The 27,537-nt window shown below is 39.5% G+C and overlaps 1 long non-coding RNA gene across 1 annotated transcript in view; it reads left to right on the plus strand.

The window, feature by feature from the left end:
* Positions 1 to 15,843, plus strand: part of LOC130355371 (uncharacterized) — a 330,001-nt gene extending 314,158 nt beyond the window's left edge. Inside the window, exon 4 of the long non-coding RNA XR_008888489.1 lies at positions 15,784 to 15,843. This is a non-coding gene — a long non-coding RNA (uncharacterized LOC130355371). The remainder of the gene's footprint in view (positions 1 to 15,783) is intronic.
* The last annotated feature ends 11,694 nt before the right edge of the window (positions 15,844 to 27,537 follow it).

Genomic DNA, 27,537 nt, shown 5'->3' on the forward strand with positions numbered 1-27,537 from the left:
TGATACTCCATCACATTTGTTAAGTACATTAAACATAATAACATTTCAGGTGTCTGCCTATGTACCCATGAGATGACTTGAACCCCTGCTGGGATCCACAATAAGAAAGATATGAAAATAAACCCACTAATACATATCTATATTGTAGGCAGTCAATGATTTCTAAAATAGAACAAAGTCCAAATACTTGGAAAATCAGTTTTTTTACATAAACCAATTGGAGAGGAACATTATTAAAAATACTGCAGTATTTCAGGACATCACTTAAATCCTATATAAGCGCATTGCTGCAAGTTCTGTTTGAACACTGTGACCCAGATTTACTTAAAGGCAGCAAGTGTGTTGGACATAACTACAATTTCTGTTTTATCAGCTGATTATTTCATATTCTTATGAACTTTATGTTATCACAAAAGATAAGTTAAAGGGGTATTCCGGCTTTATATCCAAAGGATAGGGGATAAGATGTATGTTTGCAGGGGTCCCGCCTCTGGGGACCCCCGCAATCTCTGTGCAGCCCCTGGCATTCTGTGCCTTGCACTGCCTCCAAGATGGGGATGTCACCTCACGGCAATGCCCTCTAGTGATGTCACACCACGCCCCTCCATTCATGTCTATGGGAGGGGGCGTGACGGTGATGCCCCCTCCCATAGACATGAATGGAGGGGGCATTGCGTGACATTACTAGGGGGGTGGCTGTGACGTCACAGTCCCGTCTCGTAGACAGTGCCGGACACAGAATGCCAGGGGCTGCAACGAGATTGCGGGGGTCCCCAGTGGCGAGACCCCTGCAATCATACATCTTATCCCCTATCCTTTGGATAGGGGATAAGATGTATAAAGCTGGAATACCCCTTTAAAGAGCAAATAGCAGCTGATAAGTAGTGGAAGGATTAAGATTTTAAAATAGAAGTAATTTGAAAATATGTTTAACTTTCTGGCACAGGTTGATTAAAAAAAAAAGTTTTTCAGCAGAGTACCCCTTTAAGTAGTTGCCAGTCATTCAGTTGCTGCTCCTCTCTTCTTTCATCCTGGAGGAAGTACAGATGTAGTTAATAGAATGACTTGGCAGCAGTATTAGAAATATAATAATAATAAGGCACAAATTATGTTAGTTTCCCACATTGTTTTTATTTAGGAAACGTATATTTTTTCTGCTTACAAAAAGCCTAACTTACAATGTACCTGAACTTTTACCAACCTGAGAATAAAAAAAAACAATATTTTTTTTTTAACCCTGTTGTGGGTCTTGTCAAGCAAACATCTGCTAGATAAAAGGGTTAAAACATCGCACTGTGCCATGAAGGAATAAAGATTCTCACTGCTAAGGATGCCGGATTGATGGGCTAGAATGCCTTTGGATTGGTAATTGTGCTTCCCTCTTTATTGCATATGTTTCAGTCATTGGAAAGTGCTATGGACTATGCTTTCTATTTCATAGAGACATTTCAGGTCGGTACAGAGACCCTCACCAAACACTACAATGAAGGGGCAATGGACATATTACCCTAGGAAGGATCTCCCCACTCAGACCCTACTGATCAAACTTGTAACGTGTCTAAGATATGTCAGATATTTGTCAAAAGTTTAGGTTCACTTTAAGGGGGGTTACCAAGGATTAGGATAAAACATGGGGGTTTCTTTTTGAAACCTCACCGCCCCTGTCAACAGTTTGAAGTGAATGGAGCAGAGTTGTAATACCACAAACACGTAGTCACAGAATATAAATAACCAGATAAGGGTAATGATTGTGCAAAGCCAGAAGAATATCACTGTAGCACTAGTAATAAAATGTACCCCACAAAAGAGAAAAACACAATAATAAAATGGGTTCAAGTTACCAACAAGGGACCATATATACACAGTGCTATATTAATAGATCAACCCTAAGGCTGTAGATACCGGAGCTGAAATTTACTAAAACCCAGAAAAACAACGCGTTTCACCCAAACGGTGCCGTGAGCCTCAAGGGACGAAACTAGGAAAATATTTTTGTAGGTGAACCATATCATTAGGACCCGATATCAGTTGAAATAAATGGCATCTAAATAGAATAGATAGCCAACAATATCAGTACCAACCGGATCACACAGAGATACATAAAAAAGAAACAGGCTTATAATGGAGCCACTTACTGCTTCCCATGCCCATGATGTAGAAGAGGACTGAACTGCTCCTTCTCCCCTGCAGCGAGGCTCCAGCTCATAGGTTAACCCTTCAGGTGCTCTCCCCTCTGTCCCCTGTTAACCCTTCAGATACTGTCCCCTCTCTTTCCCACCTGCTAACCTTTGAGGTGCTGTCCCCTCACTTTCTCCCCTGTTAACCCTTGAGGTGCTGTCCCCTCTCCATCCCCCCTGGTAACCCTTCAGGTGCTTTCCCCTCTCTCCCCCCCCTGGTAACCCTTCAGGTGCTTTCCCCTCTACTCCTCCTGTTAACCCTTCAGGTGCTGTCGCCTCTCTTTCCTCCCTATTAACCCATCAGATTCTGTCCCCTCTCTCTTTCCCATCTGTTAACCCTAACCCTGTGTTTTTTAAATTTTATCCAATTAATCGATTAAAAAACGGCCATACTCTGTGCCGTTCCTGTGTTTTCTTTTCCACAAACTTATGAATAAATGGACAACTGGGTGTTGCCATATAGGGGTTGGTGTCCCTACACAGTCTGACTTTGTCTAATCAGAAATGATTGTATCAGACTGTACAGAGACACACCCCTTTCATAAAAGGAACGGTAACATACAGTTGTCATAAGTATATAGGAGGCATAGCAGGAACTGCACAATACAGAGTTAGAAGAAATAATAGTTCCTTAAATATATCAGGAAAGACCACAGGTCAACTTTAATTCAGTTACAAACATGTGCAAACTAATACATTGTTTATTCCTGTTACTATCATAACAGTTAATTGTATGCAGTAGACTTGTGCATATTTACCATACGTTCTGGATTAAATCTTGTATTTGAAACATAACATTTTACATCTGTTGTTTGTCTAGAAATGTATATATGGGACATGTCAGAGCTTACTTGTTTTTTTAATGTTCAACAACAGAACTTGCCAGTGTCCCCCATTAATGTACTTCTATTTTGTGTTTAGTCTTTTTGTTGAAGAAGAAATGAAATAATTAACATTATACTGTATATAAATTCTAGGTTTCCCATTGACATGCTGCAGAAAGACTTGTGCCAGTTTAAATGGAATCTGTCAGCTGTATATGCTGCATAGAGCTGCTGACACTATTAGATAGATGTTAGGTTATAAAAGCAAACTTACACGTTGCTCGGCGCAGGAGCGAGATTTGGAGATAGAAATTGGCTCTTTAAGCCAAGCCCTGTAGGAAGGGCGGGGAGAGTGAGTGAGGAGGTGTGCCAGGCTGTGGCACTAGAGTAGCTTGGCTCCGCATTTTTGACACTTTACTGAGAAATACTGTAAAGAGGCGATTTTTATAAGTCTGACAACCACCAGCAGCTCCAGGAAAGGTTCAGTTCGCTTTTATAGCCTAACAAATATTCAACAGTGTCTGCAGCTCTTAGTAGCAAATACAGCTGACAGATTCCCTTTAAGGGCATGCTCTGTTGGGTCTGACATATACTGACAATATATTGGTGGAAGTGACCAGATCACATCAGTCAGAATCTAAGGAGGATTAAATTCTGCACATATACTTCCTTGAATCAAACTCCCATTGATTTTCATCGGATTTCAACTATGTTCACAGACAGTAATTTCCGCATGATAATTTCCAATCTTCAGCCGCAATCCGCAAGAAGAATCCCATCAATGGGACTTTAAATTACCACGCCAAATAAATGACAATTTCACTTCATTTCTGCTTCATTTTACCATGGAGCAGAAAAAGAATTTCAGCAAGGAAAGTGTCCCTGCCATTTCCATTAGTGTAGACATACTCTAAGGGCTCATTCACACTGTAGAATATTTTCCTGGTGGACATTCTATGTGGGGCAGGCTCTGATTGAATCAGTCACTGCAAGGACCAATCGGAAATTCACCCTCTCTATAGAAGGCAATTCGTTTCTCGGAGGATTCCTCTAAAAGAATCAACATGTTCATTTTTTCAGCGGAGTCCAGCTTTTGAGCTTCTGCAGTGGAAATTCTGCCGTGTGCACGGTGCAGAAGACTCCCATTGAAAACAATGTGAGACTGCTGCACTGGAATTTCTTAGATCATTTTTTTTACGCCGGATTCTGCTCTGAAATGCTACCATGTAAATGGGCCCTTATGAAAGTCCATGAATATATCTGATCTTTGAGTAGCAGCTAAATGGTAGAACATAACCTAACTCACTGTATTAATTGTGGCAGGGAACAGAAGAAAGCCGTTTTTTCTATTACATTTTAAACATATTTATGTTGATAATTTTAAAAGCAAGTGAATGGGAAAGTGTCTGCTAATTACACAAGGAACACTATATTAAAAGTTTTATTTGGTGACAGGTACTTTTTATAAGATCATAGATGAAAAGCCACACGGGAAATACAGTGTTCATTAGTTTCTTGATGATTCTAGACATAATAGATATTCTAAATTACCTGTTAAAGGGGTACTCCCATGGAAACTTTTTTTTTTTTAAATCAACTGGTGCCAGAAAGTTAAGCAGATTTGTAAATTACTTCTATAAAAAAATCTTAATCCTTCCAGTACTTATTAGCTGCTGATTACTAGAGAGGAAATGTTTTTTTTTTTTTTTTTTTTTTTTTTTGACTCAGTGCTCTCTGCTGACATCTCTGTCCATTTTAAGAACTGTCTAGAGTAGGAGAAAATCCCCATAGCAAACATATGCTGCTCTGGACAGTTCCTAAAATGGATAGAGATGTCAGCAGAGAGCACTGTGGTCTTGATGTCAGCAGAGAGCTCTGTGTTCCAAAAAGAAAAGTACTGGAAAGATTAAGATTTTTTAATAGAAGTAATTTACAAATCCGTTTAACTTTCTGGCACCAGTTGATTTAATGAGAAAAAGTTTTCCATGGGAGTACTCCTTTTAAGGTGTACACAAAAGGAGAAGAAAACCATTACAAGATTATTATTTATATCACTATACTTCCTTTATATGCCATTAGGGCTGTTGACTGAGCATTGCATTATTAAATAAAGATGTTTACTTCATAATGAAGGTATATTCGTGTTCATTTCAGTGCACCTTGGAACTTTCTCTTACTCTGTACGTAGACTCTCCTGTCACTGGGAACAAGTTACTTTTCCTCTGGTCTTAGTTTGAAGTTATATTTGTTACTTTACCATAGATTTATACCTTTTAACCTTGCACGATTATGCTTAGCAATGAGTGAATAAAGTATTTTTATTATTTTGTCATAATTTAAAATCGGAGCTGAGGTGAAGTGAGGAGAGGCGATGCAATAGAAGAGGCACCTGAAGCTATCAAACTAAACCTATCTTAAAGAGAAATTCTCAGCTTTAAAGGGGTATTCCAGGCAAAACCTTTTTTTTATATATATATATATATCAACTGGCTCTGGAAAGTTAAACAGATTTGTAAATTACTTCTAATAAAAAATCTTAATCCTTCCAATAGTTATTAGCTTCTGAAGTTGAGTTGCTGTTTTCTGTCGAACTGCTTTCTGATGACTCACGTCCCGGGAGCTGTCCAGCTTCTATGGGGATATTCTCCCATCATGCACAGCTCCCGGGACGTGACATCATCATTGAGCAGTTAGACAGAAAACTTCAGAAGCTAATAACTATTGGAAGGATTAAGATTTTTTAATAGAAGTAATTTACAAATCTGTTTAACTTTCCGGAGCCAGTTGATATATATATATATAAAAAAAGTTTTTGCCTGGAATACCCCTTTAAAATTTGGATGGGTTTGCATCCTTATTTAAAATACCAGTCGCCATGCTGTTCATAGCTATAAGCTTGTAGTGCCATTGATCTTTTTTTTTATTTACTAGTGCTATTCCAAATGCAGGATATATGGTAACCAACAGATGGACTCGTAGAATCCATTTCTTATTTCTTTAGATTTTATGTACTCCATTCATAAATTACGTTGAAACTCTCCCAGTCTCTAGTTAAAACAGAGTGTGCAAGTCGAACCTTTGAAAAGGTCACTATATCCTATGGGAAGCAATATAATGCGTCGTCTATGTAGAGCATAAGAAAAGAGTTTCCTAGCTGTTTGTTTGGTACAGTATTTCCCAACCAGTGTGCCTCTTACTGTTGCTAAACTACAACTCCCAGCATGCTCAGACAGCCTTCAGCATTCCGAACATGCTGGAAGTTGTAGTTTACCAACATCTGGAGGCACACTGGTTGGGAAACACTGGTTTAAAAACTTAAACACCTATAGAAAGCACACCAACCATAATAACAAATAAATAAAAAATGTAAATCTTTATTGAATCACATGAAATAAAATACACATGAATCATGTATAAAAGCAGGAGCAGATCACACTGAGAACAAGTGTATATTACACAATAGTCCCACCAAACTAGGTTAGAGATGCCATACAAAGTGCAGTGCGAAGGAATACATTACATATACAATTACATACATTACAGTACGTTACATATACAATTACATACATTGTTACATATACAATTACATACATTACAGTACGTTACATATACAATTACACACATTACAGTATGTTACATATACAATTACATACATTACAGTACGTTACATATACAATTACACACATTACAGTATGTTACATATACAATTACATACATTGCAATATGTTACATATACAATTACATACATTACATTATGTTACATATACAATTACATACATTACATATACAATTACATACATTACAGTATGTTACATATACAATTACATACATTGCAATATGTTACATATACAATTACATACATTGCAATATGTTACATATACAATTACATACATTGCAATATGTTACATATACAATTACATACATTACATTATGTTACATATACAATTACATACATTACATATACAATTACATACATTACAGTACATTACATATACAACTACATACATTACAGTATGTTACATATACAATTACTTACATTACGTATACAATTACATACATTACAGTACGTTACATATACAACTACATACATTACAGTACGTTACGTATACAACTACATACATTACAATATGTTACGTATACAACTACATACATTACAATATGTTACGTATACAATTACATACATTACAATATGTTACGTATACAATTACATACATTACAATACGTTGCGTATACATTACAATACGTTGCGTATACATTACAATACGTTGCGTATACAATTACATACATTACAATACATTACAGTATGTTACATAAAGGTATACAGCCTGCAAAAGCAAACAAATTATATGAAAAAAACATTGGGAGGGGGGGTCCGACCTGTACGGGGCCCCGGCAGCCCATGGGAAGGGGGAATGTAGACCTCTGCACGAAGCGGCGGCCGACACGCCCCCCTCAATACAACTCTATGGCAGAGCCGGAGCGCTGCCTTCAGCAATCTCCGGCTCTGCCATAGCGATGTATTGAGGGGACGTGTCGACAACCGCAGTGGTCGACAACCGCTATCTGGCCGGAGAGCCGGGGCCCTGTACAGAGAGATCGCAGGGGGCCCCAGCGGTCGGACCCCCCGCAATCTCAAACTTCTCCCCTATCCTTAGGATAGGGGATAAGTTTTTCACCACTGGACTACCCCTTTAATAGTAGTGATCCTTGCCACCCCAGTGCCGTTTCGCGAAGGAGCTTCTGGGGGCATGACTGAGACTAAGCTTTTTAAAGAAACAGTTTTGGGGTGGCAGGGGTCTCGATTAAGGGTTTGATGCAATGTTTGTTTAACATTATTTATTTGTGCTTGTGGGCTGTATACCTATATGTGACTTATTGTAATGTATTCATGCGCACTGCACTTTGTACAGCATCTCTAACCTAGTTTGGTGGGACTATTATGTATCATACACTTGCTCTCAATGTGATCTGCTCCTACTTAGAGGTACTCTAGTGCTCCAGCGTTTTGAACATTTTGTTCAGAACGCTCGGACCCTGAGACCGTGATCGTGAAGTCACTCCCCCTCCATTCATGTTTATGGGAGGGGTCGTGCCGGTCGACACGCCCCCTCCCATAGACATGAATGGAGGGGGCCTGTGTGACGTCACGAGGGGGCGTGGTTGTGACATCACAATTACCAAGCATTTGTTTAGAACTCCGGGTGCTGTAGAAGATCGCGGGGTTCCTTTGAATTGGGGATAAGATGTCTATCAGCGGAGTACCCCTTTTAAATTTTTTGCTTTATTGTGTAATTTATATGTATTTTAGTTTAAGTAATTAAATATTTAAGTATTTTTTTTATTACATTTGGTGTGCTTCCTAGTGGTGTTTATGTATAGTAGGTCATACAATAGGTTGTTAGGCCCTATTTCGGCATTTGTATTTGGTTTAGAACCGTACTGAAGGAATCTTACAACTCGCCTTTTTCCGTCCCTCTCAGGAATAGCATGATGTGAGCTGAAATGGAAAGTGGAAGTTTGTAAACTATACTTACATGAATAAATCCAGTTTAGTGCTATCATAATATGTACAGATATAGCATTAATCAGTATAAAACCACCTGAAAGTAAATAAGTAGCAGAATGGCAGTGGGTCTGTGGAAACTAAGCAATGTCGGGAACATAAAGTATCTCCTAACTCTCGAAAATGAGCCTTGACATTGCACTAAGTCTAAAACCTATTAGAAGAAAAAAGGGAAAAAATAGCTATAAGAGAAAGTAGCACAAGGCTGTTAACCTTCTGCACATGAAAAGTACAGATATTAGATCACTATATCTTATGGCTGTTAGCTCGTCTGTCATTTATATGCACACGGATGCAGCTGGCTGACCCGAATTATATAACTGGTCGTACAGCTGCGCTGATAATATTGCATATAGCTAAAATTGATCCCACAAGTAAGCTGGGTCAGGTTAATACTGCAGAATCCTCTAATACTTAGCAAGACATAAAAATATATTTTATAACCCTTCCATAAAAGTAGAGTGTGCGTGAAGTCTTGAAAAGATAGCCATGTCGCACTCCTACCGTTGCAATGGAAACAGCCATCGTCCGAGCTTCCATTCCGGGAACACCGTCTTTAAAAGCTTTTAACACGAGAAATTTAGAATTTTTTGCTAAATCATTTATGGCTCAGTAACAATAAATCCATCATGCTCTGTGGACAGTTCAGCATTTTCCAGTAAGACGTGTTTTTTGTTTTTATTTTTTCTTTACTGGACGAGTATCAAAACATTTGAAGCCATTTTATGATAATGACTTTTATTTTTTACCAGAGTGCTTTGAATGGGAATATTTTAACCTTTTCCTACCTCAGAGATTTTTATTTCACTTTTAGTTTTATTTTGTTGTTTGTTTATTTTTTATTAATAATTTTTTTTATTTTTACTTTTTTTGTAGGACAAGTTGTACAAGTTGCACCTTTTATTTTGCCTTTATATTGCTTAACCACAACAAATGTTGTGAAATGGAAAAATAAAAGTTCACCTTATGCTAAAACTAACGTCTTAACACAGTACAATGAAAGAGACATTAATATAATGTTTGTAACTTTTTACTACTTTTAAGAAAAAATAACTTTTAGATTGTTTGTTTTTATTGTTCTGTTTACAAAGCCGAGTAAGGGTTTGTTTTTGCTTGGCGAACTGTGGTTTTGATTGGTACTTGGGAATAGACGTCTTTTAATCCCTTTTTGTATTCCCTTTTTTAGGGATGCAAGCTGAACAAAAATTATGGTGGTTCAAGCACTAGATATTATTTTTTTATTCATGGTGTTCACAGTGCAGGACAAAAGAATATTGGGGAAGATTTATCAAAACCTGTAAAGAGGAAAAGTTGCTGAGTTGCCCATAGCAACCAATCAGATCGCTTCTTTCATTTTCGAAAAGGCCTGGGGAAAAATGAAAGAAGCAATCTGGTTGCTATGGGCAACTCAGCAACTTTTCTTCTGGACAGATTTTGATAAATCTCTCCCATTATGTTTTAACAGTTTGATCATTTCCACATGCGCCGATATCAGTTGTAATTTGTAAATTGTAAATTTGTAAATTGTGATTTGAATGTTTAAGTAGCAAAATGTCTGTTTTAAGTTCAGAAACTATTGCCTAGACTGGACACAATTCTATTTACGTATGTATTTCTAAGGCTAAGTTTACACCTCACCATCCAATGAAGCTTCATCACAGGGTCAGTTTGGCCTCCCATACCTAAGCCAGGTCTTTTGCACAATGGACACAAACCGATCTTGACAGATCCCATTGATTTGAATGGGGTTCCTCTGGTGTCCTTTGTTTTGAGAAAAGTTGAGTAGAGAAAAAAATTTGGACCTGCAGTAACTTTTTTTTTCTCTGCTCAACTCTTGTATTTTTAGTGGAATGAGCGAACGGAGCTCCTCTTTTTGGAGATAAACAGCGTAGCTTTAGTTTAGAGCAGTAGCTGAGAAAATGGGCCAGAATTCTGGCCCATTTTGTGGCAAACAATTGACACACATTTTTAGGCACCACATTCATTATGTGTTTTAGACCATTTTTTTATTGGTGTTGGTAAAAGGAACTTGTCTTTATTTTATTAATACAGTAAACTATTTATTAGACCACATGAGTTACTTAGATTACTTTTGCACATTCTTAGACTGTCACATTTAAGTGGACGCTCTCTAAAAATTAGACAGTTGTAGAAAATCTGCCCCAAAGTGTGTTGGAATTTTTTTTTTATTAAAAGCCTCCGTATTTACAATATAATTGACCATCAATCCTTAATTCCACATGTTTAGGGCTATAGAGAGACTTTCTTTAAAGGGGTTCTTTGCTGCTCCTGCGTTCTGAACATTTTGTTCAGAATGCTCGTAACCGGAGGGCGGGATCATAGCGTCAGTCAAGCCCCCTTCATTCAGGTCTATGGGACATAAATGGAGAGGGTGTGACCTTGACATCACAAGGGGGTGTGGTCCTGATGTCACGACCGCTGCCACAGGAACCCGGCAATTGTTTAGAACACCGGGTGCTGTGGGAGATCACTGGGGGTCTAGCAGCAGGACCCCTGCGATCAGACATCTTATTCCCTATTCTTTGGACCCCTTTAACACTACTCATTGATTTTAATGATGGAGTGACAGCTGTAGGCCGTAAGATCGCGTACATATCAATGTATTCATTTGGACAGCTGCTGTAGCCAAATAGTGAGAATAAACAGCAGAACTAAGAAAATACTCCATGTTCTCTAGGGCCGAAGTGTATTCCTCAGACCAAGATAATGACTGAAATGAATGTGATTATTATATTATTTCTTTTTAACATACTCCCAGTACTTTTCTTTGTGTTTATTTAACTATTGCCATGCACTTACACTCTTTATTGTCAGTGCAGTGTGTGGTTTTTCACATATGAGAAGAAATGCTATGAATCCTGATCACTAGTTTGTATCACATTGATTTAAAATGGATCGGATGTTCATCTTGTTAGAAGTCTTATTTTCAGGTATAATAACAGCGACCATTTATCCAGGGACCTAAACCTGGGTACACGTCTAAGACACCAGCCATACCAAAATTCACATTACATTAATGTTTTCTGTATTTCTTACCTAATCTATGTTCATAGAGTATCAGCCTAAAACATTTACTGAAGGTTGTAGTGTATCAGTAATAAAGGAGGTACAATATAAAAAGCACTTGGCGTTATGAAAAATAGTGTTGACTCTTTTGTTTATCTATTCTATAACATACGGATGGATATTTTTATTGACATTGACAAATATTTCTATGAACATCCCATCCTGATCTTAGAACCTGAAGATTGTACAGAGATAACTGGCTTTCTATTGGCCCCAGCTGTCCCTGCTTCATATCTCCTTACAGAAGCAATTTGTTGCAGGTCATTTTAGCAGGAAGTTCCTTGTCTTGTGCTGGCCGCAGGTTGACTGATATGACCTGTTTCCCTCAGTAGCTGTAGTCTGTAATATAATGTTCTGTGGTGATGTTCTTTTTTGAAAGGTTTGAGGAGATAACATAGAAAAAGTCAATAAAACATGCACAGGAATATCTCACTCTTCAGAAAGATGTTCTGTGGCAGCTTAAGTCTGTACAGTAAGGATAAGGAACTACCTACTGTAAATTATAAAGATATTGGGATTTGCAGAATTCATGTCCTGGTATCATTATCTACGGGATAATGTATCCCACCCACTGCCCATGTTCTTTATACCTCTTTACTATAATAATTTTATGTTCTTTAAATAATAAAAAATAAAAAAATCTTCCTGCCTGTAAGTTTCAAGAAGTCTCATTGAAAGAGAGCAGCAAGGATCCTTCTTAGAACTATTTTGTGATATACTTAGAAACATTGTAGTGTAAGGAACTGGGAGAAAGAAATAATTTACATGTGATAGTAATCTTTTGATACTGTATATCATTAATTTCACAAGGCCAGTGAGAGGTTTTTGCTATTGTGTGTTACCATTGTGCTTTGGGGAAAGTCTATATGCACTGTATATGTGGTGATAACTAAATTAGACATCTTATGAGTTTCTGATGATCATAAAGACTCTTTACCTATAGTTTGGGAATACTTTGTTGTATATATTAAATCTTTGAAAAATTGTCTTTGTTATGCTTGGAATAGCCATTACTTTAAAGAGGTACTCCCCTGGAAAACATTTTTATTTATTTTTTTTCAAACCAACTGGTGCCAGAAAGTTCAACAGATTTGTAAATTACTTCTATTTAAAAATCTTAATCCTTCCAGTAAATATCAGATGCTATTTGCTACACAGGAAGTTCTTTTTTTTTATTGATTTCCTTTTCATCTGACCACACTGCTCTCTGCTGACACCTCTGTCCATTTTAGGAACTGTAAAGATTTGCTATGGGTATTTGCTCCTACTCTAGACAGTTCCTAAAATGAACAGAGTCTTTGGCAGAGAGCACTGTGGGCAGACAGAAAGGAAATTTAAAAAGAAAAGAAATTCCTCTGGAATATGCTGCAGCTGATAAGTACTGGAAGGGTTAAGATATTTAAAGGGGTATTCCAGGCCAAAACTTTTTTTTATATATCAACTGGCTCCGGAAAGTTAAACAGATTTGTAAATTACTTCTATTAAAAAATCTCAATCCTTCCAAAAGTTATTAGCTTCTGAAGTTGAGTTGTTGTTTTCTGTCTAACTGGTCTCTGATGACTCACGTCCCGGGAGCTATGCAGTTCCTATGGGGATATTTTCCCATCATGCACAGCTCCCGGGACGTGACATCATCATTGAGCAGTTAGACAGAAAATTTCAGAAGCTAATAACTTTTGGAAGGATTAAGATTTTTTAATAGAAGTAAATTACAAATCTGTTTAACTTTCCGGAGCCAGTTGATATAGATATAAAAAAAGGTTTTGCCTGGAATACCCTTTTAAATAGAAGTTATTTACAAATATGTTTAACTTTCTGTCACCAGTTGATTAAAAAAAAGTTTTCCATTAATAAAGTATTAAAATTGGATACTTTTATTTCATGAGAAGTTAACCCACCCAATAGGATAGTGAATATTAAATACCATCCCAGTGTTGTATCTATTTACAGATGATATAATTGATATGCCGCCTTGTTCTACTGCTTGACGCAAGGGATGAGTGCTTGGATTATCATCTAGTTTTCTTCTTACTTATACTTGTGCCAAGATGGACTGAGCTCTGACTGGTTATTACCTTTGGCAGATTGACAACTGCACCTCACATTTCAGATCCTGTTGCTGTGGTCAGAGGATTGCAGACATGAGCTGATAGTCTGTCTACACTTGTCCTCCTCTAATAGTGCAACGTGCCCCAATAATTCCCCTGTTGGCATTGAGGTTATTTGAAACACAAAGTTTATAGGGATTAATGATGCTTAGCCTAGAGACCTTTCTGGGGAGGTCAGGGCTCAAGCTGTTAGCAGCCATCTAGAATTTAATTGCCCAGTCTTCCTTCTATACATAGGAGGGATCTAAGTTTATTCTTTTTCAATTTGATACCACTTTCGGATATCCCTCTAAGGAACTTGTGGGTACAGAATGTCTAGTGACTTACACTCCCCCTTTAAAGCAGGCTTGTTGTTGTCTCAGTAGCTACCATTTACTTATGTTGCTAGATCATGTAACTCCTGGCAAGTTTTCCATTGGAATTATAATTTTATATATATATATATATATACATACAGTATATATAAATTATTTTAAAAAAATGCAAAGTTATTGCATTACATACTTACTATGATGCCCCTTGGTATGTTTTTTTGATTCCTTCTCTGAATGCCCTCCTGTTTATTGTGTTCAGTGCTGGTGGTCACACATGCTCACTAGGTGAGTAGGTACAGTATAAGAGGAATATGGGGGAATACCATAATATGTATGGAATATAAATGTTGTATTCTTACAGAAAAATTGCTATGTGTGAGATTAGAGCGAATTGCTATGGACACAACCTCCTTCTCATGTAGCGCCATCTGTAGCCTCACTCCTGTGTATCCTACAGAGCAAAGTAACATGTGCCTTATTTTGACCCGACTTTTCATACTGTTCTGTACGGGAAAGCTCTTTACAGAAAAATAGTCCTAAGAGTATGCTATTACATGAGAGACTCTAATTTTTTATTGGTTTTGTTTGCTTTGTATATTCTATGCTCGAGGGCGGATGGGACAGACATAGGTTTTCTCTAAGGGCCTATGCACACGGTGGAATTCCCGCTTGCGGAATTCCGCCTCAAATTAGAGCCCATAGACTTCTATGGGATTCTGCACTCCCATTCACACTTCTGAAATTCCGCTAGCGGAATTTCAGAAGTGTGAATGGGAGTGCAGAATCCCATAGAAGTCTATGGGCTCTAATTTGAGGCAGAATTCTGCAAGTGGGAATTCCACCGTGTGAATAGATCCTAAGAGAGCATGACTGCATGCTAGCCATTTGTGGCATATTGTGGCAAAATTCTAACAGTTTGCACCAAAAAAAAATTGGCTAACTTACTTGCATCACATTTATTGTGTGCTAAGTATTGGACAGTTTTAGCAAATCTGCCCCCTTTTTCTTAAAGGGGTATTCCAGGCCAAAACTTTTTTATATATATCAACTGGCTCCGGAAAGTTAAAAAGATTTGTAAATTACTTCTATTAAAAAATCTTAATCCTTCCAATAGTTATTAGCTTCTGAAGTTGAGTTGTTGTTTTCTGTCTAACTGCTCTCTGATGACTCATGTCCCGGGAGCTGTGCAGTTCCTATGGGGATATTCTCCCATCATGCACAGCTCCCGGGACATGACATCATCACTGAGCAGTTAGACAGAAAACTTCAGAAGCTAATAACTATTGGAAGGATTAAGATTTTTTTTATAGAAGTAATTTACAAATCTGTTTAACTTTCCGGAGCCAGTTGATATGTATAAAAAAAAGGTTTTGCCTGGAATACCCCTTTAATAATATCAGTATGCTTGTAGTACAAATCCACTTGTGTACAAATTGATGATGAAGTCCATTTGGTAACCAGTGTATTGTTTTTTAAAGAAGTAATACAGATGCTTGTATACGTACTAAAACAACAGAGATAAAAGAAGCTTACAGTTGTTTTTTTTTGTTTTCCGTATACGAGTTTTTGTAAGATTTTTTTATATTAATTATGTGGTCTGTTATTCTTTTCTTTCTTTAATCCCTTAAAACGTATGACTTGTTCTAAAGCCAGTTTTTAATTTAAGGAATTAACATAGGCATTGTTTTTTTTTTTTTTTTTTTCTTTCAGCTTCCTTGACTTCATTTCATCGTGGAAGAAAAGAATTTAAGTTCTAAGTGTTTTCAGAGGCAAGTGATAAACTGCATTATGTATTGTTTCTTTAATACTGTTATTATGGGTCTTTTACAGGATATATAAACATTTAATGCTTAACATGGTGTGTGTTTTTACATATGCATAGCTATGCTCACGGTAGGAGGAGGAGGAGGAAAAAACTAAAGTGCAAAAATGAAAATTGGCCTAGTCATTAACCCTTTAATGACACAGGACCTAAATGCATGTCCTACTGTCCTGGTATTTTACTCACCAGGACGTACATTTACATTCTGTACATGACGTGAGCACCGGACTGGTGGTCGCATCATGCACGGCAGATGCTGTGATCTGTATTGATCTGCCTCATAGATGATCAGATCGCCTGTGCCATCCAACATGGCAGCCTGAGGTCCCCTTACCTGCTCCGGCCGTCATCCCAAGGTGGTCTTCTCTGTCTGAACTTGAGCAGACCAGAGGAGAACATATTTGGTATTACGTAAATGCCAGAACTATCAATTACTTCTATTTAAAAATCTTAATCCTTCCAGTACTTATCAGCTGCTGTATACTACAGAGGAAGTTGTATAGTTCTTTTCAGTCTGAACACAGTGCTCTCTGCTGACACCTCTGTCCATGTCAGGAACTGTCCAGAGCAGGAACAAATCCTCATAGCAAACCTCTTCTGCTCTGGACAGTTCCTGACATGAACAGAGGTGTCAGCAGAGAGCACTGTGATCAGACAGAAAAGAACTATACAACTTCCTCTGGAGCATACAACAGTTAATAAGTACTGGAAGGGTTAAGATTTTTAAATTGAAGTAATTTACAAATCTGTTTAACTTTCTGGCACCAGTTGATTTTAAAAAAAAAAGTGTTTTTCTCCGGAGTACCTCTTTAAAGCGTTAAGACCAAAGTGGGCGTGGTCCTTTAAAGGAAAACTATCAGCCTGTGAACCCACCCATACACTGGGTTATCGTGTGGGGGAACAGGAGTTCAACGAGGGGTCACTTACTTAAATATGTGCAGTAGGTCCTGAGATATGTTCCCCAGGAGATCCTCTGCTAAATTCAGTGAATCGCGCACAGGGGGCGGGGCTCCGTCCACTCAATTTACATATACATTGTCTGTGATTCCACATCCTAGTGAAGTGGAGTAACTAAGAACTATTCCCCAACCCCTCCCCCCAAGGAAGCCCCGCCCCCTGTGTGATTCACTGAATTCAGCAGAGAATCTTCTGGGGGGTTATATCTCAGGACCTACTGAATATATTTAAGTAAGTGACCCCTCGTTGGACTGTTCACCCACACTATAACCCAGTGTAATGGGTTTAGTGTGGGTGAACAGGCTGACAGTTTTCCTTTTAAGGGGTTAAACAAGTTTTCCTGGCAGAGAAAACATTGTTAAAAGGAGTCTGTTTTTTTTTTTTTTTTTTTTTTTTTTTTTTAATATATATATATGTATACTCACCTGCCCAGTCCCCTACTGCTGCCCTTACAATGGTTTTCTAGGTCCTGACTGCTTACTACATCCTGGTGATCTGCCACCATGCAATGACAAATCAGTCACCAGTGTGCCCAGTGACTGGATGACTGGGTATTTTTTGTATGTTGGCACATCTCCAGTAAGCACTGAACAGCGAGACCTGACTGTGACCTGGTTGTGTATACATAATATTTTAATTTGTTTAAAAAAATATATTTTCCTGTGAAAATCTCTTTAACCCGTTAATGACCATGGACGTCTATGCTCGTCCATGTGCCGTTAACGGGGTATGACTTGGGCTCCTGACTCGAGCCCGCGTCATACCGGCTGATTCCTTTAGCTGGGGGCCGGCTATTAACCCTTTAGATTGCCGCTGTCAAAGCTGACAGCGGCGTCTAAAGATGCATTTATAATGTCCCTGGTGGTCCAGTGGGGTGGATTCCCCCCCCCCCCCCCCCCCCCCGGCCGGGGGGGCAATCCACTGTGGAGGTAGCCTTACTGTGGAGTGCTTACCTCTCCTCAGTATGATAAAGCCAGCAGGACCAGGCTTTATCAATCGAGCACAGGGCACAGAGATAAGTGTGGTGCTATGGAACCACATTGATCTGTATGAGGAATCAAATGATTCCTCCTAAAAGTCCCCTAAAGGGACTAAAAGTGTAAAAAAAAATAATAATTAACACACATTAACCCCTTCCTTAAAAGTTTAAATCACCCCCCCTTTCCCAAATTCCATATAAAAAATATATAAACATATGTGGTATTGCCGCGTGCGTAAATGTCCGAACTATAAAAATATATTGTTAATTAAACTGTACGGTCAATGGCAAAAACTTCCAAAGTCCAAAATTTTTGGTCACTTTTTATACCATAAACAAAGGATTAAAAAGCGATCAAAAAGTCAGATCAAAACAAAAATGATACCGATTAAAACTTCAGATCACGGCGCAAAAACAGAGTCCTCACACCACCCCGTATGCGGAAAAATAAAAAAGTTATAGGGGTCAGAAGAGGACAATTTTAAATGTATTAATTTTCGTGCATGTAGTTTTGATTTTTTTGAACCTACAGAATAAAGATAAGGTGTCATTTTTACCGAAAAATTTACTGCGTACAAACGGAAGCCCACAAAATTTACAAAATGGTGTTTTTTCTTCAATTTTGTCGCACAATGATTTTTTTCCTGTTTTGCCATAGATTTTTGGGTAAAATGACTGATGTCATTACGAAGTAGAATTGGTGGCGCAAAAAATAAGCCCTCATATGGATTTTAGGTGCAAAATTGAAAGGGTTATGATTTTTAAAAGGTAAGAAGGAAAAAACTAAAGTGCAAAAACTGAAAAACACTTGGTCCTGAAGGGGTTAATGTGACGTGTGAAATTATTATACAGAATACCCAACCTAAGATGTAACCAAGTAGCAACACGACGGAATATATTATGACATATTATTATTATTTGATTGTTTTCCCTTGGGGTATACTATTGATTGGGTTTAGTTTCCCATCAGTATTGGGTTATTTAAAGCTACTTTGGTTTCAAGAATTTAATGGTATGTCTTTGTATGGGCTTTTCCAATTTTTCGAGTCTGTCTTGACATATTTAGAATTTTCCAAAGTACACCAATATAAAATGACACTGGTGTGACATCTACTCTAGATATGATGTCCTGGCTGAGGAATAGCTTTGTTCAGCCCTGTCCTACATTTGTCACTAGGATTGAGCTGTGACTTTCAGCTCCTCTCTAGTGGCAATATAGGGGAGCTGTAGTCTAAAACTGTTCTGTCACATGGCATGGACCCCAGCACAGCTAAGTGACTGAAGTGTGCACTTACAGATGGTCATTTGCCTGGGTTATTAGGAATTCAGAACATGATCTCTTGATAAAACTGAAGTCTATACTTCAGTCTTTTGAAAAACAATGAAAAACAGGTATATTCTGACCAACATACTAACATACTAGTTTCAGGCCTCTAATAGGACCGCTTAATCAATATGTGTGTGTGTGTGTGTGTGTGTGTGTGTGGTCATGAACCCTAACATTTTCTTGATATTATAGTTAATTGAAATTGAAATCTGCCACGAGGTTTTACCCTCTTAGAGTATGGTCACACAGAGCGCATCTGCAGTGTAGTTCACACTGCGGCTGGGTAGCTCTGTGTCTCCACTTATAGTGGCAGATTTCCAACATTATACACAGTGCCTGCTTGCACACAGAGCTAACCGTCCACAGGAGGGACTGACTGCTATTGGCGCATCCTCAGCGTTAAATATGCTGCAGATGCGGTCTGCCTGTCTACCCTAACACTGTTTACACTGGGCTATGGGAGGGTGGAGGGTTAAAGCATGATTTCCTCCATATTCTTTGTATAGCAGGCCAGTCTTGCAGTCCTTGGTTAAGACGTTTTATTCCACTGTGCCATATGGTAGTTACTGCAAAGTAGTCATATGGGTTGTAACTCGTCACTCCAGTTCACCGAGGATCAAGCTTGTAAAAACAAGGGTCACTCGCATCAGCCAATCAGCTTAAGGGCTCTGTGCAGTGATGCCCTGAAGCCAATACTTCACTGGCTGCCGCAAGGGACGTAGGAGGCTCCTTGGCTGTCAGTCATGCCTGCCGAGTGACTAGTTAAAACCCAGATGACTACTAGCCTCCTATGTCACTTGCATTAGCCAGTAAAGCATTGGCTTCAGAGCATTGCTGCACAGAGCCCTAAAGCTGATTGGATGATGCGAGTGACCTTTGCCTTGGCAAGCTTTATCCCAGGTGAACTGGAGTGACTAGTAACGGCCCAGATGATGACTTATTAGTCATTACCATAAGGCGAGCGGCAGAGTAGATCTTCTTTTTACCAAGGACTGCAAGACCGGCCTGCTATATAACGCACATGGTAGTTTTTGTGTTGACATTGGCTCCAGATCATTGTTGGGGCCAATTGACTGGAACAATAAATTTAGATCAGTGGAATTTAAAAAAAAATTAATAAATTGCTAATTACAGAAAAAAGGAACACAATGTTACAGTGCTTATGACAACCACTACCCAGTATACATAAGCTAACACCATGTTATAGACAGAAGTGAGATGCTCGGTGCTTGTGGGAAGTGATCTGATCTCTGTTGACAGATTAGTAATCATTTATTACATTAGTCAGTTTTTTATGCCTTTTATTTCCCATTATGTCATTTACACTAGTTTTAGCTCTGGAGCATTTTCTTCTATGGTTTTAATTAGGATTAATTTGAAGTCAACAATTGATGAGTTTTTTTTTTTTGGGCTCAATTATCACCTTTTTAGTTCAAGCGAGAACGAGTGAGACGGCGCCTAAACATTTGATCCGAAATAATGATCCCTCTGTGCTGTTCTGCACTTTCCTGCTTCTAGTTAGATTTAGGAAACTGAACAGAGACACATTAGAAACACTGTTAAATCAATAACCTGTTTTTTTTTTTGTTATACACAGTGAACAAGAAAAACGTGGACCATAATATTTATTGGTGATTGTAGGAAAATATAACATAGGTAGATGTAGCTGTATAGAATACAAGGATACTGTAGTCTATAGAACGTTTTTTTTTTACTAACTGTGGCCTTCCGGCTGGGAGTTGTAGTTTGGCAACAGCCGGAGGGCCAAACTGACTAGAGATGAGCGAAGTTACAGTGATACGATTGGTCACAAACTTCTCGGCTCGGCAGTTGCTGACTTTAGCCTGCATAAATTAGTTCAGCTTTCAGGTGCTCCGGTTGGCTGGAAAAGGTCTAGGAGAGTCTAGGAGAGTCTCCAGCCCACCGGAGCGCCTGAAAGCTGAACTAATTTATGCAGGCTAAAGTCATCAACTGCCGAGCCGAGACGTTCCTATCGAATCACTGTAATTTCGCTCATCTCTACCACTGACCTATAGTTATTTAGACATGACAAGCCAATTTAACAAGCATGTTGTCCCGCTCTTGTGGCATCATTGTTTACTGCTTATGGTGTTGCAGCTAAGCTGACAGAATGCCTGCGAGCAACAGATATTATTTTTTATTGCTTGCTTATATTACCAGTGCATTTGTTACTATGTAACTTTACAGAGAATATGTCAAGAGGAAATGACCTATTGTTTAAATCATGTTTTTATGTGAAGTATTTTTTTAAGGAACTTTTAAAGGAGTATTCTGGGATATAAAAATGAATCCTCTATCCTAAGGATAGGGCATAAGTGTCCGATCATGGGGGGTCTGACCACTGGGACCACCAGCGATCTCCTTGTAAGGGGCCCCGACTCTCCTTCTAAATGGAGCATGTCTACTACCGCATAAAGTGGCAGTCAACACGCCCCCTCCATGCAGCTCTATGGGAGAGCCAGAGTTTCCCAATGCAGCCCTTCCGGCTCTCCCTTAAAGATGCATGGAGGGGGTATGTCGACCGGCGCTTCATGTGGTGGTCAACATGCCTATTTAAGGGGAAGAACCAGGGCCACATACAGGAGATCGTGGGGGGTTAGAGCTGTCGTACCCCCCGAAATCTGACACTTATCCCCTATGCTGAGGATAAGTTTTTATATATAGAAGTACTCCTTTAAAGCTCTTGCAGACTTTGACCACTGAGCCTAGTCACTTCTCTGTAGTCATCTCATTATCGCAGAAAGGTTATAAGGTGATACCTATATTAACGTAACACAGGAGCCATCATCATCTATAGTTGGTGATTGTAACAGCTTCTCTGCTCCCCTTCCCTCCACAATGACCTCTGAGGAGTAGGTCACAGAGCATACCTAGAACACTCTCCCATAGAAGTCAAAGAACATCTCCAGACTACAATAAAGATGTATAAGTCATTTTTGCCTCACTGAGATGTATGGGAAGAAGGATATGCAAAGCAGCTTTTGCACCATTTTTGGAGGTAGCAGTCCCACAACACAGGCTTCTCTGCAGCCAGCGCCTTGCTCTGTAGTGATGATGGGTAAAAACCCCAAAGCAGCGGTCTACAGATAGGTCTCCTCTTCTTCTGGGGAATCTTTCTGTCTTGGCTTATTAAATCCTCAGTCATGTTCTGAGGCATCTTAAAGGAGCGCAAACACTGTCTTGAAGGGAAAGCCACTTTAAAAAGGCTGTGCTAGAGAGCTGCTTTTATCACCAGACTACAGTTTCCCATGGTCCATGAGGCTGCTGTAAATATCTCCAAATGCTGGTATCAGCTTAGAAAAGATGGCAGCCTCCATAATCATTTACCGAAAAACAGAATAAAAAAAATCTACAATCACAAACAAAAGAGAAGAAAAGAGTACCTATGCACATCGGGTTTTACATTAAACAAAAAGTCATGGATTCCTTTGATAGTTAATCCCTGCTCTAATTCAGGGGTTAACATTATGGTTACATTACAAGAATGGAAGGACAAAAGAATTGTCTTTTCTGTCCTGTTGTGCATGTGTTTTAGATAAATGTAGAATATTAAAGTACAGTAAACCTAATAGTCAGAGGTGCTACAGGTGTTTGTGATAAACTGATGGTTATATTTGGTGTGCTTGCTTATTTTGCTGGCATGCAGATAATATAAATATATATATATATATATATATATATATATATATATATATATATATATATATTACACACACAGTGACCCCCCCGACATACAATCATTTCAACATACGATGGCCTCTCAGAGGCCATCGCATGTTGAAGGCAGCATCAGCATACGATGCTTTTGTATGTTGGGGCCATCGCATAAACAGCTATCCGACAGCGCCGACTGCTTCAGCTGCCACCCGGTAGCCGTTTATGGTGCCCCGTGTGGTCCGCCGACGATCACTTACCTGTCCTCGGGACTCCGGCGCGTCCTCTTCAGGATCCTCTGCTTTGTCGGCGCTCTGCATCATCATCATCACGTCGCTGCGCACGCTGTCCCGTCATCCAATAGGAGCTGCGTGCGTAGCGACATAATGGCAGCGACGGAGAACAAGGATGCCGGGGAAGCAGAGGCTTTTGTCGGAGCGTCGGGGACACCCTGGGGACGCGGCGACAGTGATGGAAGGCGACATCCAGGGCAGCCGTGATGAGTGGTGACGGTCTGGAGCCGCAGGGGCAGGTGAGTACAACTTCCTATACCAGTGGTCTACAACCTGCAGACCTCCAGATGTTGCAAAACTACAACTCCCAGCATGCCCGGACAGCGACGGCTGTCCGGGCATGCTGTGTGTTGTAGTTTTGCAACATCTGGAGGTCCGCAGGTTGTAGACCACAGTCCTATACTTTACATTGCACGGATCCCTCATCTTGTGATGGTTTCAACAAACGATGGTCCGTTTGGAACGGATTACCATAGTATGTTGAGGGACCACTGTATGTGTGTATATATATATATATATATATATATATATATATATATATGACAGAACTGTACCAGTCTCATCTTCTTTCAGAATTTTATTTGAAATTCAGTTTGTTGCATGAACTTGAGATGTGCTCTAGATTTTCATGACCATCCTGATATGTGATGCGTACGTATGTCAGCGCTACAGGTCGTTTTGGGATAAATTCGTTTTAGAGGTATCCAACATTTCATAAACTAGAGTCAATTCAGCAACACTAATGTTTGATTCACCGTTCCCAAAATACTGTAAATATTATTGGCCACTAAATAGCAAATGCTTTTAATGTTTTGGCTGGTCGGTGTGATTAACATTACTTAGTGGTAGCCGCTCTTCCGTTTTTACATTAACCGGCATCATATTAACAGTCCTTGACTTAATAATGTCATTTTTCAGCATGACATTAAATACGAGGCCATTGCACCACCTCTATCAGGATGAAGTCCCGGTTTTACTACAGACTGCTGCTATGTAATACAGATAAAATGAAATGCTCACTTCTGCCTTTGAGGTTTTAAATCACTGTATTTGCACTTCCAATTTTGGTTTGCTGTCAGAGTTATAAGAATAATGATTTCGGTTTTGAGGGCCATCACTCTGATAGGCCATCATTTTAATACTGTTGATAGATTTCTTGACATCTATGCTAAAGCAATATTTGAAAGCATTCACATTCCCTAATCTGAATGTGAGGCTGTAGTAGACACTTTCTTTTATGTGAAAGGTAAGACAATAATTATACTCATGATAGAGAGTGTTCGGAAAGTAATCCAATAAAATGTCACCAACGTAGGTAGATATTCACTGTTAACAAAGATCAGTACTTTCATGGTAGTCTCCGTTACAGTTGGTAATGTGACTCATCATTCTAATGCTTAGGATCGTTGCGTCTTCAAAGCTATATAATACTCAATAGAGGGAAAGATAAGATTCATGTCTTTCATGTTTGGATGCTACAACAATTAGCTAAAAATTGTTAAAGGGCCGATATACTTAAAGAGGCCTGTCATGTTGAACATGCAAACTGATCTATAATTGTCCCTTAGAGCCAACGATAGATGTATTGTACAGTCATAGGCCCATGTAAAAAGGGCCTTAAAGGGGTACTCCGCCCCTAGACATCTTTTCCCCTATCCAAAGGATAGGTGATAAGATGTCTGATCTCGGGGGTCCCTTTGCTGGCAACCCCCGCAATCCCGGCTGCGGCACCCCGGGCATCCGTGCATTGAGTGAACTTTGCTCTGTGCCGGGTGACTGGTGATGCAGAGCGGAGGCTCGTGACGTCACGGCCGTGCCCCACTCGTGACGTCAATCACGCCTCCTCCCATAGACTTACATTGAGGGGGCGTGGTCATGACATCACGAGCCTGAGAAGTTGAGCAGCAGGAAGATTGTATGGGTCCCCAGCAGTAGGACCCCCGCGATCAGACATCTTATCCCCTATACTTAGGATAGGGGATAAGATGTCTAGGGGCAGAGTGCCCCTTTAATAGAAAAGAAAGACCTGAGCTGATTAATATATTGTTTTAAAGGGATTTAGTATAACGTTTATTTTATTAATTTAAATCTCTGGTTCTTCTTGGCTTTGCAGTTCAGTGGGTGGTCCTTTTCATTGATTGATAGCTATCTCTGTATGCATACTCATACTGGGAAGGCTATCAATTACATGAGCACCCACTGGACATGTAAGATTAGAAAGGACAATAACTGAATGTTTTACCTCAACACTATATATCAATCTGCTCAGCGCCTCTTACTTTATAACACAATGCTGGTAGGGTAAATAATATTGTCATAATGACAGGTTCCCTTTGGATATGGTTTGTAACATGACAGTGTAAAATGACAGCTAAAGGCTCTAAATCATACATACCGTGAAGAGAATCTGTTTTTACTTTCATGCTGCCCAACCCATCAGGTAGTAATGGGAGCTGTCCATGGCTTATTCTCCCTGCCCCACCAGCGTTGAGTAATAGATCTCTACCTTTTCAGGTGTAAGACATCTATTAAAGGGATACTCCACCCCAGACATCTCATCTCCTATCCAAAGGTTAGGGGATAAGGTGTCTGATCGCGGGGGTCCCGCCACTGGGGACCCCTGTGATCTCTGCAGTGGCACCCTGCTGTCATCACTACAGAGCAAACTGGCTCTGTGCGTAATGATGGGGTGATGAAGGGAACGGAGCATCGTGACGTCTCGGGGCAGAGCTGCGACCTCACAATGCTCTGTCCCCTGTTTCGCGCCGTCATCATTCACAGAGCCAGTTTGCTCTGTAGTGATGACAGCGGGGTTCCTTAGCAGAGACCACGATCAGACATTTCATCCCCTAAGATGTCTGGGGCAGAGTACCCCTTTAATGAATATCCCGAGGAGCCAAGTTCTATGGTGTTGCAATCAATCGCCAGGTGTGGAGCTCCACTCTTAGCTCCCAAACATGCAGTATACATGGTACCTGGGCTATATACGCAAAGGCAGTGCTAGCATACACATAGAAAAGATAAACTCACTGTTCCAGTAGAGTATAAACGACCAGACGGTCTTCATTTATTTTTCTTCAATAAAGTGCAGTATGCAACATTTACATCAAAGCGAGGTATACACAGCTCAGAGGCAACAGGATATGACGCAACGTTTCGAGGGGCACGCCCCCTTACTCATGTTGCCTCTGAGCTGTGTATACCTCGCTTTGATGTAAATGTTGCATACTGCACTTTATTGAAGAAAGAAAAATAAATGAAGACCGTCTGGTCGTTTATACTCTACTGGAACAGTGAATGTATCTTTTCTATGTGTATGCTAGCACTGCCTTTGCGTATATAGCCCAGGTACCTTGTATACTACCCCTTTAATGAAGGCCAATGGAGGGGGGAGAATACATAGGGGATCATCTTATCTGGATAAAGAATGACATGACCACCTTAAACAAGAGATGTCAGCCAGCTTTCTTAAATCTTTAAACCACACAATTTTATCATATTAATGCTTGACTAGCCAAATGTTCTGTATAAAGTCTATTTACAGTCCATAAATGAAAAAAAAAAAAAAGGCATGGTTGGCCCTGCGACATCTGCAGCCTAAAGGAGGAGGGAGAAGGGGGAGGGATGTGCAGAACTACATCCTGGTGTGCTGTGGGGCTATACAGAAAGGTACTCACTTTAAAAAGAATAGCGCTCTCGCGGTTGGAAAGCATTAGATGGAAAGGAGGTTATTTTATCTTTTATGACCCTTTGTACCTTATCTCCACAAGACATTATTTTTAGTTTTTAAAATAAGATGCAATTGAATTTGCACTAGCCTAGTGGAAAGCTTTTCATTACTGTATTTCAACACTTTACAAGGCACAGGCTTCATTTTGGCAGAGTCTTTCTGGATGAAAGTGTCAGGATCTATTCCATGTACTTTACTGTGAGATTTCGGGAGTTAACTTTTTTATTTCTAGGATGTGATTCATTTGTGTTCCACATTTGGATTGTTTCATTTTTAAGGATTTTTTCAGAGATTCTAGCAGGACATTTGACCGCATTGTTGGCTTTGGTACCAGTTGTGTGTAAGGAACGTCTGAGTATATTGGTATTGTGTTTGGTCCAAGTAATAACAGACTGTGTAGGATTAATGAAAGAACAAGCTATACTCTACACTCTCCTGACATTAGAGACAACTCCTAAAATATTGGCCTGTACTCTGTGCCTATTGAGTGTACAGACCAGCATGTAACACATCACTGTAATGTAGCTTTTGTTGATTCTACCTATTTCGTTTGGCTCTGCTATAGCCTAGACTTCCTATCTCGCGTTCTAACAGCAGTCCTGTGCCAAGTTAGCACATTGCTGAACAAAAAATAATTTCACACTTGTTTTCAGCACTATTTTTCCTTCCTGACTCCCAGCA

This window comes from Hyla sarda, chromosome 2, assembly GCF_029499605.1.
Source record: "Hyla sarda isolate aHylSar1 chromosome 2, aHylSar1.hap1, whole genome shotgun sequence".
Classification (NCBI taxonomy): Eukaryota; Metazoa; Chordata; class Amphibia; order Anura; family Hylidae; genus Hyla; species Hyla sarda.